Genomic DNA, 18283 nt, shown 5'->3' with positions numbered 1-18283 from the left:
CAGACAGTACGCAAGAATCTGTCACCTTTTAGTAGTGGACATGCAACCTGGTGGTCTGGGGGAGATGGGCTCCCAGGTGGGGAGTTCTTGGTGGGATTTGTGCAGCTGCCTCAGAGAAGGAACTGAAGGGCAGGTTGGAGTCAGAGCCCAGGGCTTCCTGGAGCAAGCAGGCAGCTATGTGAGCCCATCAACCACCTGCACCCCCCAGGGGAGGAATCAAGGCCTGGCAGAGACCTCCGCTTGTCTACTCCTCTGCCAGATCCCTGAAGTTGGCCTCAAGATGGGGATGGGATAAAAGGAGACACAATCCAGGTTCACCCTCCTAGATGAGAAGAGAAGCTGGTGTCGGAAGGCATGTTGGGTCTCCCTCCTCACAACCCCTTGCCTCTCGCCCCCTCCCCTCATGGCTCCTTTTCCAAAGCTGCTCACTGTCACCCACCGTCTCCAGGAGGGAGCCATGAGAAGAGAAGGCAAGGGTAAGGGATGCCCTTTAAATTCTTGTCCTCACCAGGATTAAGATGAGATTTCCTGCTGGGTAAGAAGTCAACCTTGTCTCCTGTCTCGCCAGGGTCCTGCCCTTGTGGCCCTGGGTTGCTCTCTGGCTGGACTCCCCCCTTGCAGAAGGAGGCCAAGCTCCTTTTTTCCCTTTGCTGTCGGCTCCCACCTTGGGCTTGTTGGTCACAGAGAAAAACTTAACTTGGCTCAGGAGACAGGGAAGCGGGGTGGGGGGGGGGTTCTTCCTAACTCACACCTGCACTGCTCTTTTCTTTCTGGGTGAAGACGGCATTCTGAGATACTCTATACCTTCTGCAACCACATGTAGGGGGCTGGGAGCTAGATGTATGTTCCCAGGCTCTCTGCAGACACACAGTTGCCTGAGTTGGAGGTAAAGAAAGCCGCTTCTTAAGAGAGATGTTGTCTTTAGGCAGCCCACTGCTTCCTACCAACTTTCTGGGAAGCATGAGTTCCGTGGGCTTCCCCACCTGGACTTGGCTAGAACAGGGCCTGCAGTGGGATTTGTGGAACTTTCCTGCCCCTCTGAATCAACAAGTCAATAAAAAGGGGGCACATGGGATACCCTGGAACAAAGGGCACCATTCAGTAGCGCCAACAGGTCATACATCATGGGGCCAGAAACCTGCCACATGAAAAGTGTCTGCTGCTGCTGTGCCCTGCCTGGGAAGGGAAATAAGAAACGATGAACGTTCAACTGTGAGCCATAGGCAGGCCGCCCCCAGGGCTCTGCCCTCAGCCCAGGGCCAGGCCCCTGGGGGAAGCCAGACTAGGCTCCCAGCCGCAGCTCAGACACCCAGCGGCCCCTCCAGTGACAGAAGAGCCTGGAATAACCAAAGGGAGAATGAAAAGAGAAGCTGGGTCAGACTGACAAATTGTTAAAAAACCAAACCAACTTCCAGCCTCCACTGGGCCTCAGGGGGTCAAGAGGCCTGCCTCTCCCGACTAATGGAGACTGCCGGAGGAGTAGCAGTCCCAGCCCTGCAGTGTCTTATCTTACAACATAAAATTAAAACCCACTTAAAAGGCCGGAGGGCATGTTAACATTCCCCCTGCTGTCTAATTGAAGTAGTTCCCAGCGCAAAGGATTTCGCTTGAAAGATGTCTCCCTCCAAGCCCGGGTTCTCCTGCTTGGCGGCCCGGGGAAGGGGGTGGGGAGAGAGAGAGAGAGCGTCATTTCAAAAACCAGCAGGAACTTAGGCGGGAAAAGCGCGGGTCCTGTTGGCCGCCCGCACCCTACAGGCGGCAGGTGGCGACGGCAAAGGTTAGGACAGGCTGGATTGTTTTGTAGTTTTTAAAAATCTGCAAATTCATTAGCAGCTATGTCAGCAGAGGCCAGACTCCTGACGAGAAGGCCTGGTAATGATTCAGATACAGTGAGCCCCACAGCAAAACCTGGCCGTTCCCGAGGCCAAGAGATTTCTATTCGGTCCCCCAACGATGCCCTCCTCCCTCCTATGCAAATATATTACAGGTCTCCAAGGCATACGGAATCAATCAGGGACATCCTGTAAAGGTGATGAACTTGCACTGGCCATCCTGAGTAATGGGAACCAGTCAGCCTGAAGCCCGCTGCGACTGAAAGCCAAGGTGACAGCTATTAAGCAATTGTGTGCAGAACAAAATGGCAAAGGGGCCGGGTAATCAATTCAATTTCGATGGGCAACCCAAGCAACTGCCGCGTCTGTCGCAGCTGATTAGAGAGGGCCCTGCTGGAGCTTTCAGTGCGAGCCCATCACAGATCAGAAACAGGCCCGGATGAAAAGGGAAAGAACCGTCTCCTGAGAAGCAGGCGATGAAGGACTCTGTTTTATGTGACGGTGTTCTTCCTTCTCTCCTTGAAGAAAGAGTCGAAAAAAAGCCAGCAGTTTGGAGATTAGATAGTTTTCTTTTCAGCCATTTATCATTATGAAGGAAAGTAGACAGGGCAGGGGCAGAAAAATCTCCAGTGGGATTTCTGCGAAGTCTCACTAAGAAGGACCAGGTTTACACTTTGCCGCTCAAACAGCCCCTGCTTATTACCACAGCCTGACGGGGTCTGCAGAGCGTCCGGAGTCCCTCTTCTCTAACAAGAGCAAACAGGCCCCAGTGCTCTGAGGAGCACAGAAATTCTCCTGCAGAAACCCCAAACCGCCAAATTGTATCGTTTGTGAAAATTAAAGCCTGAGTTGGAATCACGGGGAGAGGAGGAAAATGGGAAAGGGAAAGATGAGACAGGGTCATGCAAAGTCCCAGCAGGTAATGCCCGGCTGGGGCCCCCCAGTTACCTGGACCCAGCGCAGGGCAGGAAGGACCCTGCCGTGTCTGTCCGCGGTCCGCGCTGACCCCAGGCCGATGGTGAACCCTGGCAGCCTGCTCGAGAATTCTAGGCTCGTGCTTGGTTCTCGGGAGCAGGGGTTTGGGGAAGGTAGAGAAGGGGTACCCACAGGCACAGAAGCCGCGAGAGAGACCAGCTATCGGACTGTGGAGGGGACAGGAGAGGCTTGTGAGCAGATGGGAAGCGATGCAGAACCAGGAGGGCGAAGGTGCTCTCGGAGCCCAGGGCGAGGAATAAACATCCGGGGCAGGAGGGCTCAGGGCCGGGGCAGGGCGGTGAGCAAGGAGGAAGGGCTGACGTGGAAAACGAGAGCCATGGGTGCGCAGATCATTATTAAGAGAAGAATGGCAAATGGATAATTAACCTGAACAAGACTAACGTCACTAATAATCGAAAATGCAAAGGAAAGTGATAAAATATCACTTTTGTCTAACAAATTAATCAACATTTAAGAAAAGATGTGGGCAGCTTCTTTCAGTCCTTGCTGGTGGGAGCACAGATTGTTATTTCTGGAGAAAGCAATTTGGTAGTGTGGACAAAAACTCTAAAAATGTTCATATCCCAAAGAAAATATCCAGAAATGTGGACATAGCTTAATGCTCCATAATGTTCATTGTGGTATTATTTTTAATAGCCCCAAATTGGCAGAAAGTAAATTATGGTTAAGTAAATTATAATATACTCATATTCTGGAATATGATGTAGTCATTGACACTGTGTTTACAAAGTATGTTTAATGACATGGGGAATTGATTTAAAACTAAGTGAAAAAAAGAGGATCGTAATATAGAGCATGATCTCAAGAATATTGGAAAATGAAAAAAAAAACTGGCATAGCCAAACTATAGATCATTAAATAGCAATCAATGAGAGAATGAAATATATAAATATATATTTCTGTGATATATTATGTGAAAAAAAGTTTCTGAGTAATATGTATGGTTTCCCAATTGTGTGAAATATAAAACAAAAAACACACCTCTGTGTGTGTGTGCACATATGGGTGTGCAGTATATATGTATGATGTGTGAGTCTGTATGAAGGTGTGTGATGTGTGAGCCTGTGACGTGTATCTCTGTGTGTGTGTGCACGTGCGTTCACGCGCGGTAGGGGCACGGAGGATTTAGGAGGAACTGTTTCTGAAAGTTCCCTCATACATCTCCGTTTTGTTTGACTTGTTACAATGAGCATGTATTACTTCTGAAACGAAAAGATTTAATTAAAGAAAAAAGAAAAATAAGGTAAGGTTATAGAAGTGCCTGAAATAAAAGAAGAAAGAGTGAAAGAAACTGTGCCCAAACGCTGTGGAGGTAACTCTGGGAGGTGGATGAGACTGACTTCTGGGCCCCCTCTCTCTGCTTGTTTTCCTCCTGACTCTGGGGTCTCCCTCTTAGACACTCCTTCTTCTGCCTAGGCCTTTAATGCTGCTCTTGTTCAAGGTCTGGGGCTTTAGCCTTCTTAATTATTTATTTATCTTTTATTGAAGTACAGTTGATTTACAATGTGTTAGTTTCAGGTGTACAGCAAAATGATTCAGTTATAGGTATATGTACCTATCTATCTGTCTGTATATATATACATATATCTATATCTATTCTTTTTCAGATTCTTTTCCATTATAGTTTATTACAAGATATTGAATACAGTTCCCTGTGTTATACAGTAAGTCCTTACTGTTTATCAATTTTATATATTAGCCTTCTCTTCTCACTAGCTGTTCTCCCTCAGTGATGCCGTCTGTTCCCGACAGCTTCTTTCACCGACAAATGCCAATGCATCTCAAGTCTAATTTCACTTGCCTCTCCTGAGTCTGTCTCCTGGACGGTTCTACTTAAGAAAGGTCAGGATCTCCAACTACCCCTGTTCAAACTTGAACCCATCCTCACCCTCCAAACCTCCCCTTGCCTTCTACTTTTGGGTAAATGGAGCCACCAGCCAACGTCCCATTGCTCTACTCAGAAACCTGGGCTTCAGTGCTGACTCCCCACCTGCCCACCCCAAACGCTTGCTAAATTATGCAGATTCTACTTCGTAAAGAGCGCTTACATCCGCACAACTTTCCTCTCTTCCATCAGGCCCGGCATATCTGCCCAGCAGCAAAGCCTTGGGTCTGGGCTGCCCGCCCTCTAGCGCCAGCCGCGTGAGGCTGCAGAGTTTTGGGCTGTTGTGAAGTGTCCATCACAGGGTGACGGCTGTTCAGACACATGAGTCAGGGAACTGCCCAAGCAGAAGACAGGCTAGGAATGCTGCCTCCACCAGGGACTCAGTTTGCAGCTCGGTGTGGCCTGAGTCCTCTGCTCTGGCTGCTGTCACAGGTGTGATGAGGAAGCAGTGCACTCCTGCAGCTCAGCTTCAGGGTCACAGACCAGCTCCCGGGGTCCTGAGCTATCTGAGCACCTCCTGCCCTGATAGGCCTGCACCCAGAGCACGATGCTCTCACTGACAGCTCTCTGTCGTCTTATCCAGTTGCTTCCTAGGGGCAAATAAGCCCCAGCGGTACTAGATTGGGGCTGTTTCCAGCAACTGCCTTCGATGTCCCTACATCTCTTTCTCCTTTGAGGATTCCAAACTATCCCCTCCCCCACCCCCTTCTGTGAGACCACTCAGCCTATGCCAAGAAAGGACTGGTCTTGTGTCTCTCTTAAGAAGAGAGAACCAAACCAAACCAAGGCAAGAAGCCCCCAAACATGGCTCCCTGTGTAAGCCTCTGGGAAGGGCGCATGCTTGGGAAATGATGGTGCACCCTTAGTCCTGCGTCCCCTCACACCTTGACCTCTCTCTTGAGCAGGTGCCTGTATGAGCTGTGGGACAGCAGCAGATGAGACACTCACCATCTTACCTGCACATAAGCTGTGGTGCTAGATGGGCTCCTCCATGTGCTCTAATGTGACACTTCTTCAGGCTTGGCTCTGAGGAATTGGGAGGCCCCTCTAAACATAATTCAGTGAATAACTTGTGGCACTTAGGTTTACGATTGCTTCCACTAACCACAGCCACCCCCCCACTCTGGGCCATGAAGTTGGGTTATCTGTTGCCTCCCAGCTGATCAAAGGAGGAGGGCTGTCATTGCATTAAGCCTCATCCTCTCCATGAGGCTGGGTCCGCTTGGTCCAAACTAGCAGAGTCAATAATCCAGGTACCTCTAAAACAACTGTTTAAAGTGTTTGGGGCATGGCCCGAAGCCCCACTTGGATTGGGTGGCGGAGTTGGGGTGATTTCCTTGCCTTTTCAACTCCTGGTCACAATGTTCTCCCTTGGGATGACCTGGAAAAGACGTGATTTGGAGTCAATTCCCCTTACACCAAGAATTCCTAGCTAAGGTACCTGAAGCAAGGGCTGGGGGTAAAATGACGTGGTTCCATTAGGAATGGTAGAAAATATGTGAGCTGCTTCTAATAGCATCAAATACACCATAGCACAGTCTTCTTTCTCCTTAGAGCGCATGCGCTGATGACTTGGCGCATGCGCTCTGCGGCCCGGACTGAAAAGCCAGGGGCTGCCTTTTTAGGGCAGTCGATGGACCTGAATTTACTCCAGACACAGCGCTGAAGGGTTAGGCATTGTGTTTAGGCTCTGGCCTGTCATGCTGGAGACCCCAGTGCATTTTCTAGCCCAAGAAAATGGACTTTTGGCTTCTATCTACATCAGCGTAGAGCAGTGGAAAGGGCTTGGGACTGGGTGTGAGGAGATGTGAATCCCACTGCCAGTTCTGTCACATGCTGGCTGTGTGACTTGCCCTCTTTCTGAGCCTCCTCATATCCTTTGCAGCACTGAAAGTCTATGATTCCGTGAATAACGTCTGCAATCGTGAATTCCCTAGTTATATTCCACAATCTGTCTAAATCTACAGCAGGACTCTCCAAAGTAGGGTAACAGAAGGAAATACTAGAACTTCTTTTTCTATTTACTTTAATCTCATCCTTTTCCAAATATCTAATGTCTATGTTAGTAAGTCGTACATCTATATATCTAATAAGTAAGTTTATAAATAATAAATAATATAAATATATTGGGAGTATGTGCTTTAAGACTTTTTGTTAAAGGGAGGTGAGATCAAAAAGGTATGGAGGGCTTCCCTGGTGGCGCAGTGGTTAAGAATCTGCCTGCCAATGCAGGGGACACAGGTTCGAGCCCTGGTCCAGGAAGATCCCACATGTGGCGGAGCAACTAAGTCCGTGCACCACAACTACTGAGCCTGCGCTCTAGGGCCCATGAGCCTCAACTACTGAAGCCAGCGCGCCTAGAGCCCGTGCTCCACAACAAGAGACGCCACCACAATTAGAAGCCTGCGCACGGCAACGAGGAGGAGCCCCCGCTCGCCGCAACTAGAGAAAGCCCACGCGCAGCAAAAAAGACACAAAACAGCCAAAAAAAAAAAAAAGTATGGCGACTACAGGGTGATAGAGGAATTGCCATGAGGCTCTGATCTGCGTGACCTTCCAGAGATGGTTTACCAGAGCTTTGGATGGAGAGGCACAGGAGGTAGTGGAGAGAGAGTGAGCCTGGAGCTCCACCACTTATTAGATGTTTGCCACATCTCCCCATGTGTTAATTAGGAGCAATGAAGTGCTACCTATCTTCCAAGGTTATAGAAAAGATTAAATAAGATAATAGAGATAAAAGTGTGCTCCCCTCCCCCGACATGGAATGCCAGTCTACACGGATTTTATTTTTGATGCTTAAAAGATGTGAGACTTTTTTTTTCTAGGAAATTCCTTTTATTGCTTTTCAGGACTTTATTGCTTCTCCTGTCTCACAGTTAAGCCTCCTTTAACAGATGCCAAAGCCTAGATCTATGCGCAGTTAGGTATACAATGCCGGGGGGGGGGGGTGGGAGGGTGATACTGGGAAGAATCCTGCTCCGTCTTCCCAGCTCTCTGAGCACCTCACAACCCCAGGGGTTTGGGGCTCATGCAGCAGTCAGGACGACATTCAAGAACAGTTAGGAAAGGGTGTCCCTGCAAAGGAGAAGCCGGCCATCTTTACCAGTGCCTCCAGGAAGGGACGGGTTGCGTTTTCTGCCCCTTCATTCAGAACCCATAGCCAAACTCAGTGACACTGGGAACTAATCTATTCCTAAAAGAAAGTCCCAACTCTGCCACTCTATTTTTGGAGGCCTTGGACAAGTCTCTCAATCTCTCTTGGCTTCAAGGTCCTCATTTACAAAAAGGTACGGGTAATACCTGTGCTGCCAACCTCCTAGGTTCGGTTCATGGGCCAAATGAGATGCTCTGCATAGACATACTTAGTAAGAAATGGATGGGATTGCAATTATTAAGCTTCCTGTTGGTCTAGTGTGTACCGATCCATGCTCATTTTTCCATTTTCATTAAAAAAAAAAAAAAAAAAACATGGCTTTTTTATAGACCAAGGAAGGGGAACGGTTGGCGAGGTATTGAGCAATCTCATCAGCTCTGAGGCGTGGATGATTTAGCATCATTACCTGCCTTATCACGATCCTTGCCTTGCCTGCATCCTCAGCTTTTGACGAGGTCAATTGCCGGCTGATGCGGAAAAGCCTGTGGCTGTGATCGGGAACAATCGGCAACAGCGCTCCTCTCGTGTTGTTGATCCTTTCATTTCCTCCAGCCGACTCCTGCTGGGGACTAAGTTCTGAGCTTTTCGCGACTCTTTTGGACTCGTCCTTTACAACAGCCCTAGGCAGCCAGCCCCTCTCTCACGTTTGCTGTCCAGCTACCCGTCTGGATGGCAAGATTGCTAACCGGGACGCGACCCCAGCCAAACGGCAAGAAAGACTCAAGAAGCTGGTTCACTGGACCTTCAATATCCTGCCCACAACTTTACAGCTCAGGCAGCCATGGAGGAAGCATGAGTCATGAGGTGAGGCTGCTGCTTAGGGAAGGCCTCTGCAATGACATTTTTCACACTTTTAATAAACCGCTGTATTATTAGAACTCACCAAAGCTTAATTTAATGAAAGTGTTAGGCCCTAAGCCCTGAATTTTTCTTTTGTATTGCAAAACGAAACCACCTGGTCCATTCAAATCAACCCCAGCGAATGCATAGACTTTGTTTCTTTCATTCTTTTTCCTTTCTCTCTTTCTTTTTCTCTCCCTTTCTCCACTCTCTCATTTTCAAATTTTGCTGGTGATTACAATCTATTGGAAGAAAAGGAACGTACAACAGGAAGAAGAAATAAAATATGAGAAACATTCAGATAGTCACAATTTCTCTACAGGATTCTTTAAGGAAAGTTACTGATCAGTGACACAAATGCATATGAGAGTAAATACAAGGTCCCCTCAACTTGTATCAGAGACATAATCTGATTTAAAATTCAATTTTAGGAAAGCTCCTTCAATTAGACCTGCTAAGCATCATTTCATAATAGGCAGTTCTGTACACAACACTGGGTGCTCCCCAATAAACAAACAATCACTCCAGAAATAATGACAAATCCTTTATTTCAAATTTCTGAGGCTGAGCCCTTGGGAACTACCTTGGCGGAGGTGGGTAATGAAACATGCAGCTGTGCACCTGGCCTTCAACTATTCAGAAGCTTGGGTGGCAGGAAATAGCTCTGCGGCAGCTTCCGTATTTGCAGGAGCTAGTGAAAAGATATCTTTTTTCCCCTCACAGCTACGTTCACAAACAAATGTTCACTCTCCAACCCCTACCCCAGTTGGAGCATATTTATCCAAGAGAGTGGCCTTCAAATGCCTCCTTGACCTTTACAGAGCAGGTGGCACAAGCGCCCATGCTCCCAGCTTCGCGGCCTCTTTAGGGAATACGCTGTCGGCCCTTCCTGAAGACAGGCCAGCAGTCCTCCAGGGCCCGGACTCCCCACACGAGTCACTGGACTGCAAAGTCACCCAAGATGTCGGCGAGGGAAACAATTTCAAATGCACTGCCTGCGGCATCAAGGGGCAGGCGGTAGAGGGGGACTGAGAAAAAACCTGGGTGCAGAGCTGCCTTTGTCTTGGCCAGTTCGTCCTTTTGGGGATCAGGCTTAGCTCCGATTCCTGCAGGGAAGTTTCTGCTTGGCATCAAGGCTGGCCTCAGGCATAAGATCCTAATTATTTGAATGGTATTTGTTTTCATAGCTTTCTCTCTCTCTCTCTCTCTCTTTTTTTTAAATGTATCCAGGTCGATGGCATTTTAATGCCTTATTAAACGGGGGTTTTACAGCAGTCTGTCTGTTCAGTCTCTGGGCCCATGCCTGTACTTTGTGTGCAGGGATTTTATCTTTCCTGCTGGCAGAAAATATTTTCCGAATTCCCTATAAAAGTTTTCGAGATTTCCTAAGACAAATAGAGCTCCACCAGCTCTAAAATGACCTTGATGCAGTCGGAATTACATTCAGACACATGCTCTCTCCCTTGTTTACACAAAGAACTGAACTTCATTAACTAACTTAATGAACTTCATTAACTGAACTTCGTTAACTGCCGTTATGAGCGCACCAAATTTGCTTCACAAGCGTGCTGGTGCATAAAAACACAACTCTACCTGGGATGGTTCCCCAGAATACCATCTTTTACTGGTTTCTTCCGTCCTCTCAGATGGCCGCCTTGCCTTTGAAGGCGGCATCAGTAAAGCCTGTCCTGGACGAGGGGTTTACATAAGAGCAGGCAGCGACACACAGCTGAGGCGAGCAGTCAGCCCTGCGACAGAACATGGCTGCTGTGGAGACCACAGAGCCGCCTGGGAGGAAATCAGCCCGGCCCTTTTGTTTCCTTGCCAGGGCTGAAGATTTTATGAAAATGGATTGTTCAGACGGAAGTTGAATGTAGAAAGTATTGAAATAAGCCACGAGTCAGGCGACTTAGTGTTACGGAAAGAACCTAGAATAGACGTGGGTTCAAATCTCATCTCCGGCCCAATTTAGCATATGATCTTGGGCAAATAAAATGGGGGAAATTTTCTATATCTCTATCGATTTTTTGTTTTCTATATCTCTATCTCTGTTTCGATCCCAGGGTTATCGTGAGGACTGAAATGAAAGGACGTATAGAAAACATCGAGGGCCATGGCAGACTCAAGGGTTTGTAAATAGCCATCACTACTACCTTGTGAGGGTCCTTAGGACTCAGATAGGCAAAAGCACCATCATCGTGTGTACAGTACTCAGGCTTTGTTAAGGGTTCTGGAAGTGGGAGGGGAAAGGAGGCCTCAGGGATTGGATGCCCAACTCTGGACCAAAAACCAGAATTTAAACCCAGATCTGACTCCAAAGGCTGGTTCCACTGTCCAGCTTGGGGAAATTAAATATGGAGAATTATGTCAGCTGCCTGCAACACAATCCAAGCCTGAATCAGCCAGATGGGACTTATTTTGCTTATGTGGCATTAAAAACCCCCTCCAACGCTAACTACTTAGTCACCAGGAAATCTTCCTCTGAATTTCTATTTCTCTGGGTCATTTTTGAGCATGACCTTCTTGGTGGTGTTTCACTACAAATGCCACTTTTAACATTTAAGACAAATACACTGAAGATGAATTGGGATGCCCAGCCCATTCCGAACATTTCCTGCTTATTTCATGTCTTCTGGTATTAATCATGTCACAACCAAAGATGAAAGGTTGCTTGATGCCTGCAGTTGGAAAGGACAATAATCAGGGGTCATGTTAATGCTTCTATGATTAAAACCTGTCATTTATTTAACTAAGACTTTCCACTTTCATGGAATCAATGAATACTCTCAATTTTAAGGAGTATATGTTTCATTCCTTGAAATTCTATTTGATTCTTCTCCAAGTCAGTTTAGTCTTTTCTTTAAAAATATTGCTTTTTCTGTTTGTGTTCTCTTCTTTTTATGTATTTAATTATCTTAAACATGCTTTAAAATCATCTCTAGATGATAATTCTGTTATCTGAGATTCTTGGGGAGGAGGAGCTAATTCTGCTATTTATTGGGTCTACTGATGTTTCACAACAAGCTTTTTTCTTCTATTGTTTTATAATTTTGTAGGAACTCATCCTAAACCAGTCTTCCCTTCAGAACAGTTTTGGTTTTGCTTTTGAAGATTACCTTTTATGTTGACTTTTCAGCTTGGGTTCTTAGACTATGCAGGAAGAATAAGTTCAGACCCTGAAACCCAAAGGAGGGAAAAATTTGTCTTGTGCTGGCTGGAAGTTTTTAGGGTTTTAGCTATTCCTGAGTCTCAGTATCAACTTCTCTACTTTCCTATCCTTATATGTCAGTTAAAAGCTCAAGTCCCTTACACTGAAGAAGAATAAAACTGGAGGACTTATACTATAAGGTAAGGAGAACTGTCATAAAACTAGAACAATTAAAGCAGTATGATACTGGTGCAAAGACAGATTTCATAGACGAGTGGAACAGAGCAAAGAGTCCAGAAACAGACCCACACATATATAATACCTGAATTATGAAAAACATGGCATTGCAGTGGAAAGTGATGGCGCTGTGTTGATTGGTTATCCATGTGGAACAAAATGATATTTGACCCCTGACTCACACCATACAGAAAAATAAATTCCAGATGGATTGTGATCGAAATATGAAATATGAAACAATAAAATGTTTAAAAGAAAACATAGAAAAATATCTCCATGACTTCGAGCTAAACAAAGATTTCTTAAAAAGAACACAAAAAGCACTAACCATAATGGAAGAAACTGATAGACTGGTCTATATTGAACTGTAAACTTATCTTTTTAAAAAAAAAAGCTGTAATAAGTGTCAATTTTAATAAGTGTCAGTTTCCACGATAACAGTTTTTTTTGTTATGGGATCCTAGTTCCCTGACCAGGGATGGAGCCTGAGCCCTGTGCACCAGAAGCACAGAGTCTTCATCACTGGACTGCCAGGGAAGTCCCTAAACTTATCTTTATCAAAAGACTTCACTAAGAAAATGAAAATCTAAGTACAGAATAGAAGATATTAAAGATATTTTTTGTATATATTTATGGACTCAACTCCAGAATAAAGAACTCCCATAAATCAATAAGAGAAAGGCAGACATACCAATAGATAAATGGGCAAAAGACTTGTACAGGCTCTTTGCAAAAAAGGATATCCAAATTTCCAGGAAATGTATGAAAAGGTGCTCAACTTCAATAGTGATCAGGAAAATGCAGATTATGACCATAATGCAATACTACTGTACTCCCATCAGAATGGCTAAAATGAAAACGACAAGGGAATTCCCTGGCAGTCCAGTGGTTAGGACTGGGCACTTTTGCTGCAGTGGCCTGAGTTCAATCCCTGGTCGAGGAACTGAGATCCTGCAAGCCTCGAGGCGGGGTCAAAAAAAAAAAAGAAAAAAGAAAAAAAAACAATACAGAGCGTTGGTGGAACTTTCATATACAGCTGGTGAGAATATAAATTGGCATAACTGCTTTGGAAAAATATTTGGCAGTATCTACTAAACTGTTTGTCAGTATCCTACAATTATGTTTTAGTAGGAACATGGGAACATACCAGATGGCTAAGCAATTCCCCTCTTAGGTACATACAGAAAAGAAATGCATGTGTGTGCTGACAAAAAGGTCTGTACAGAATCTTAACAGTCGCACTATTCATTAAACTCAAACGTGAGAACAACACCATCTCATCTGCAATAGGAAGAATAAACAAATTGTGGTATATTCATACACTGGACTATTACACAGCAATGAGAATGAAGGAATGACAACTTAATGCAAAATTGTAGATGTATCTTACAAAGATAATGTTAAACAAAAAAGCCAGACTTAAATGAGTACATACCATGTGTTTTCATTATACATTGTCCAGACAGGCAAAACTAATTTGATGCTGTTAGAAGTTAGAATAGAGGTTTCCCTTGGAGAGGTGGGTAGTGATTGGCTGGGGTACAAGGGAGGCTTCTGGAGTGCCAGGAAAAAAGTGTGTTTCTTGGTGTGGGTACTAGTTTACATGGGTGTGTTCACTTGTTACAATGCACCAAACTGTACAATTATGATTTGTGCAAATTTCTGTTATGCATGTTACACTTCAAAAAAGTTTACTAAAAAAGTTTATTAAAAAAAGAAAAAACACAATCCTTAACCAATTAAAAAGAGAAAAACTCAAGCCCCTGGCTTAGCAAGATAGGTTCTTTAACCCCAGGTAGTCCCAGCATCAGCTTAAATTTACAACTGACTGTTTCTAGCACCTCTTACATTTTTCATTTTTGAGGGGTTTTCTTACTTTTTTAAAAGCTCAGCTATATATTTAAGTGAAAATCGCTATATATTTTTCTATTGAGATATAATTGACATTGTATTAGTTTTAGGTCAAATTAATTATTTGATATGTGCATGATTGCAAAATGATCATCACAATAAAGTTTAGTTAACATCCATCACACATGTAATTACACATTTTTTTTTCTTGATGAGAACTTTTAAAATCCACTCTCTTAGCAGAAAGTTGCTACGTTTTATCCATCTTTCGAGAGGTTTTTGAGCTGAAGCATTTTCAGCTTATCTAAGTCACAATATTGTCAACATCAAAAGTCTTCTGTGAAAAGGTGCTCAACTTCAATAGTCATCAGGGAAATGCAGATTATAACCACAATACAATACTATTATACCCCATTTGTTTGAATTTCCTTAAGCATTTTTACTTCTCAAGTGACTCTGTTTTAACTGAAGCAGGGATCTAGGCTCAGTCAACCATGAGGTTAAAGACCAGTGATTTAGAGTAGTCTTAAGTTAAATGATTCTTCATATATCACCCTGGATTCACCTGGATCCCACCCCCACCCCAGTTTTATTGAGAGAGAATTGACACACATCACTGTGTAGGTTGAAGGTGTACAGCATGATGGTTTGCTTTACATACATTGTGAAGTAATTACCACAATAGGTTCAGCTAACATTCATCTTCTCATATGGATGCAATTAAAAAGAAAAGAAAGGAAAAAACTTTCCTCCCTGTGATGAGAAGTCTTAGCAACTGTGCAGCAGTGGTAGCTTCAGTCAACATGTTCTACGGTACATCCTCATACTTATAACTGGAAATTTGTAACTTTTGACCACTTTCATCTAGTTCTCCCTCCCCCCACATATGCCTCTGATAACCACAAGTCTGGTGGTCTCTTTTTCTATTAGTTTGGTTTTTTTGGCGGTTGTTGTTTTTTAGATTCCATGTATAAGTGAGATCATACAGTATTTGTCTTTCTATGTCTGATTTAGATGTACTAATTACCTTCCGTGTTGCTCCAGGTAATCTATCTGCCAGCAAGAAGGTGAGAAGAGAGAAGTGACAGGAGAGAGGAGACTCTGGTTTGAAAGAGTTTGCTTTCTCTTTCCCTTGACCCTAGTCTGTTTGAGAAGGCTCTCTTATGGTTATTCCAGCAGATTCATTTTTAAAAGGTCTTTTTATAAAACGTACTTAGTTGAAGCAAAGAAAGTGAACAGGAATGTGGACACTAAATCTTGTCGTGTGGAACTGTTAGTTTTCAAGTTGGGGGAAAGGAGTTAGATGAATGATTTTGATATAGTGGTATTTTTTCATTCGTTCACAAAGTGGTTATTTCCTTCTGTTAAGTCTCTACTTGAAGTTTACGTCAAACTGAGAAAAATGCACAAAAACAGGATGAATAAGGTAGTTTCAGCCCTTTTCCTCTGTGTTTAGCTTTCTAGTAGATTTCAGATGAGAAACAGAAGGAAGGACAGGTCCTGTGGTCCAAAAGCTTCTGGTTTAACTGGGGACTCAGAGCTAACACACATGCAGCAACAGCAAAAATGTGCAGTGTAATCTCCACCTGTAACAGGGACCATAAGAAAGGAGTTCCTTTAACTTTCTTCTTCTGCATCTCCAAATGTAGCTCTTTCCTTATTTTCATTTTCATTGTATATGGTATTTATTACTTTTCCATTATATTTTCTAAGTGGTTGTTTCTGAAAAAGAGTAGGAAAACAGTTTTTATTTCGTAAATAGATACTATTACTCTCTTGGTTCTAACAGTAATTATTTGGTTCTCTTGGATTTTCTAGTTAGATAATCTTATCATTTGCAAATATTGATCATCTTCCCACCTCTCCCCCCCAACCCCTTCCTTCCTTTCTATTTTTTTGTTGGATGGAATTAACTTTAACAACAATGATAAATAAGCGTAGGGATAGCAGACCTTCTTGTCCTGACCCTGACTTCTACAGAAATCCTCCTAGTGTTTTATCCTTATGTTTTTTATTATATATTTGATTATTGCATCTGTTCCCATTTGTTCTATTCTTTCCAGGAGCAACATTTATCCATTGAGTTCTATATCTGTCATGGTCTCTCTCAATGTAGTTTTTCTCTTTTTCTTGGCATTCTGCATGACTTCTCTTATAGCTTAACCAGTGCCCTGTACACCAGTGATTCCCAAGTCAAGAGACAATGGGCTTCCCTGGTGGCGCAGTGGTTAAGAATCTGCCTGCCAATGCAGGGGACACGGGTTTGAACCCTGGCCCAGGAAGATCCCACACGCTGCGGAGCAACTAAGCCCGTGCGCCCCAACTACTGAAGCCCTAGAGCGCAGCTAGAGCCCATGCTCCACAACAAGAGAAGCCACTGTGATGAGAAGCCTGCGCACCGCAACAAAGTGTAGCCTCTGCTCGCTGCAACTAGAGAAAGTCCGCGCACAGCAGCGAAGACCCAACGCAGCCAAAAATAAATTAAATAAAATAAATAAATTTTTAAAAAAGAGAGAGACAAGTTACTTCTCTCTTGAGGACCAACATCTGCATTCCTATTGCCGTTTGGGCATTATTATCTGATACCTGAATATTTATCTGTATTGTTATCTGATATCTGATCGTATGGATACCTGAAGCTTGACATGCTCAAAACTGAACTCTTTTCCCCACAAAAAAAGTTCCTCCTCCTGTGTGTCCTAAGCAAAGGCTGATGATTTACCAATCACTTGGTCACCTAAGCTGGAAAACTTGGAGTGAAAGTCATCTCCTCTCTTATCTTACCTGTCCTTTTCGCATACAGTTGAGATGCAGCTGGTTTTGTTAAATAAGGCCAAAAGAGTGAAACAGCAAGATCAGAGCCTCTCATATGCATGATGCTATGATGTGTGAAAGATATGGTCCTCATGTTTGTAGTGATGTGAAATGACGCTATTAAAAAAATAACACCTGATTGCAGCCACTTCTACTATAGGGAAGTTGCCAAACTGATTTTCAGGGTACATAACATTAATGTTTAGGAAAACTCTTTGATGGAACTTTTTGGCCGAGAAAGGATCAGCCTAGATGTGCTAGACACAGAGAGAGCTGAATTTCTATGTGGAGGAAAGAGAAAAGGTCTGAAATTCTGTAAAGCATCATTGTGAAAGAGATGGGGTGGGACCACAAGGTAGAGATGTCTGGAGAGATGAGGAGGGACTAGGGAGAAAAGAGGGCCTAAGAAGATGACAAGAAGCAGGAACCGAAGGAAAGAAAGTTCCTTTCTCTCTGGGAAAAATTCTCTGTAATGGGGATGGCCTGGGGCCTTTGGGACAGGGATGTTCACTTCTAAGTTGTTTGCTGTACTGCGTTGTTAACCTATCTGTGTCCCCCATAAAGATATGCTATCCATAACAGCCTGGCATAAGTGATGTCACAGGAAACCAAGGGTGAGGGCAATAAAAGAAATGAAGTCTACTCTACATCACCCCCCTTGAGGCAGCGTGGCTGGTAGCAGCAGTGTGTAGAGGACAATTCAAGATTGTGCCCTTGAAACGAAACCCTCTTTCCTCAGGATATCAGAAGAAAGTGATCTTTAAAAGGGGGCAGCCAGAGAATTCCCTGGTGGTCCAGTGGTTAGGACTCCGCGCTTCACTGCTGAGAGCCCAGGTTCAATCCCTGGTCGGGGAACTAAGATCCCACAAGCCGCATGGTGTGGCAAAAAAAAAAAAAAAAAGAGGGGGCCAGGCAGACATTTAGGTTTCACTTACAATCTAGAAGGGGAGATAACACAAGTAAAATCATAACTATGATACAAAGCGGTATAAAATACACGCTGTAAGAGTGGTATATACAAAGAACAGAATAGGAAAACAGAAACATTGAAAATCACCATATCAAGGGAGGGCTTTGATATTAATGAAAGTAGAATGAGATAGAACTATCTGAATGTATATGTAATAAAAGCACTGTGCATACCCACAACAGATAAATGTGCTATGAGTTACTTTAAACTGTAGCAATGATTTCTGCAATAGTAAATTTAAGAGCACATTTTTAAAAGTAAAACGTAACACCCAACACATGTTGATTAAATGAAGAATGAATGAATGTAGAATTTGTTAAAGTAATTCAAAATGGGAAAGTGATAAATGAACCAGTGCAACTGATCAAGCAGGAAAGATTATAAAATAAAGGAATGAATGGCTTACAAAAAGTATCTGAGATCCTCAACTGGTACATTTACTAAAAATTAAATTTGACTAAAGAAAGACTGAGCAGCATATATGCTAGGTCATCTCATTACCAAGATCACAAGCACTGGTAGTAGCCAGGGCAGGATCAATTGATGAAAAAATTGA

This window comes from Balaenoptera ricei, chromosome 20 (genome assembly GCF_028023285.1).
Source record: "Balaenoptera ricei isolate mBalRic1 chromosome 20, mBalRic1.hap2, whole genome shotgun sequence".
In the NCBI taxonomy this organism is placed as follows: Eukaryota; Metazoa; Chordata; class Mammalia; order Artiodactyla; family Balaenopteridae; genus Balaenoptera; species Balaenoptera ricei.
The sequence above is the reverse complement of the archived record's forward strand: the minus strand, read 5'-3'. Positions refer to the sequence as shown.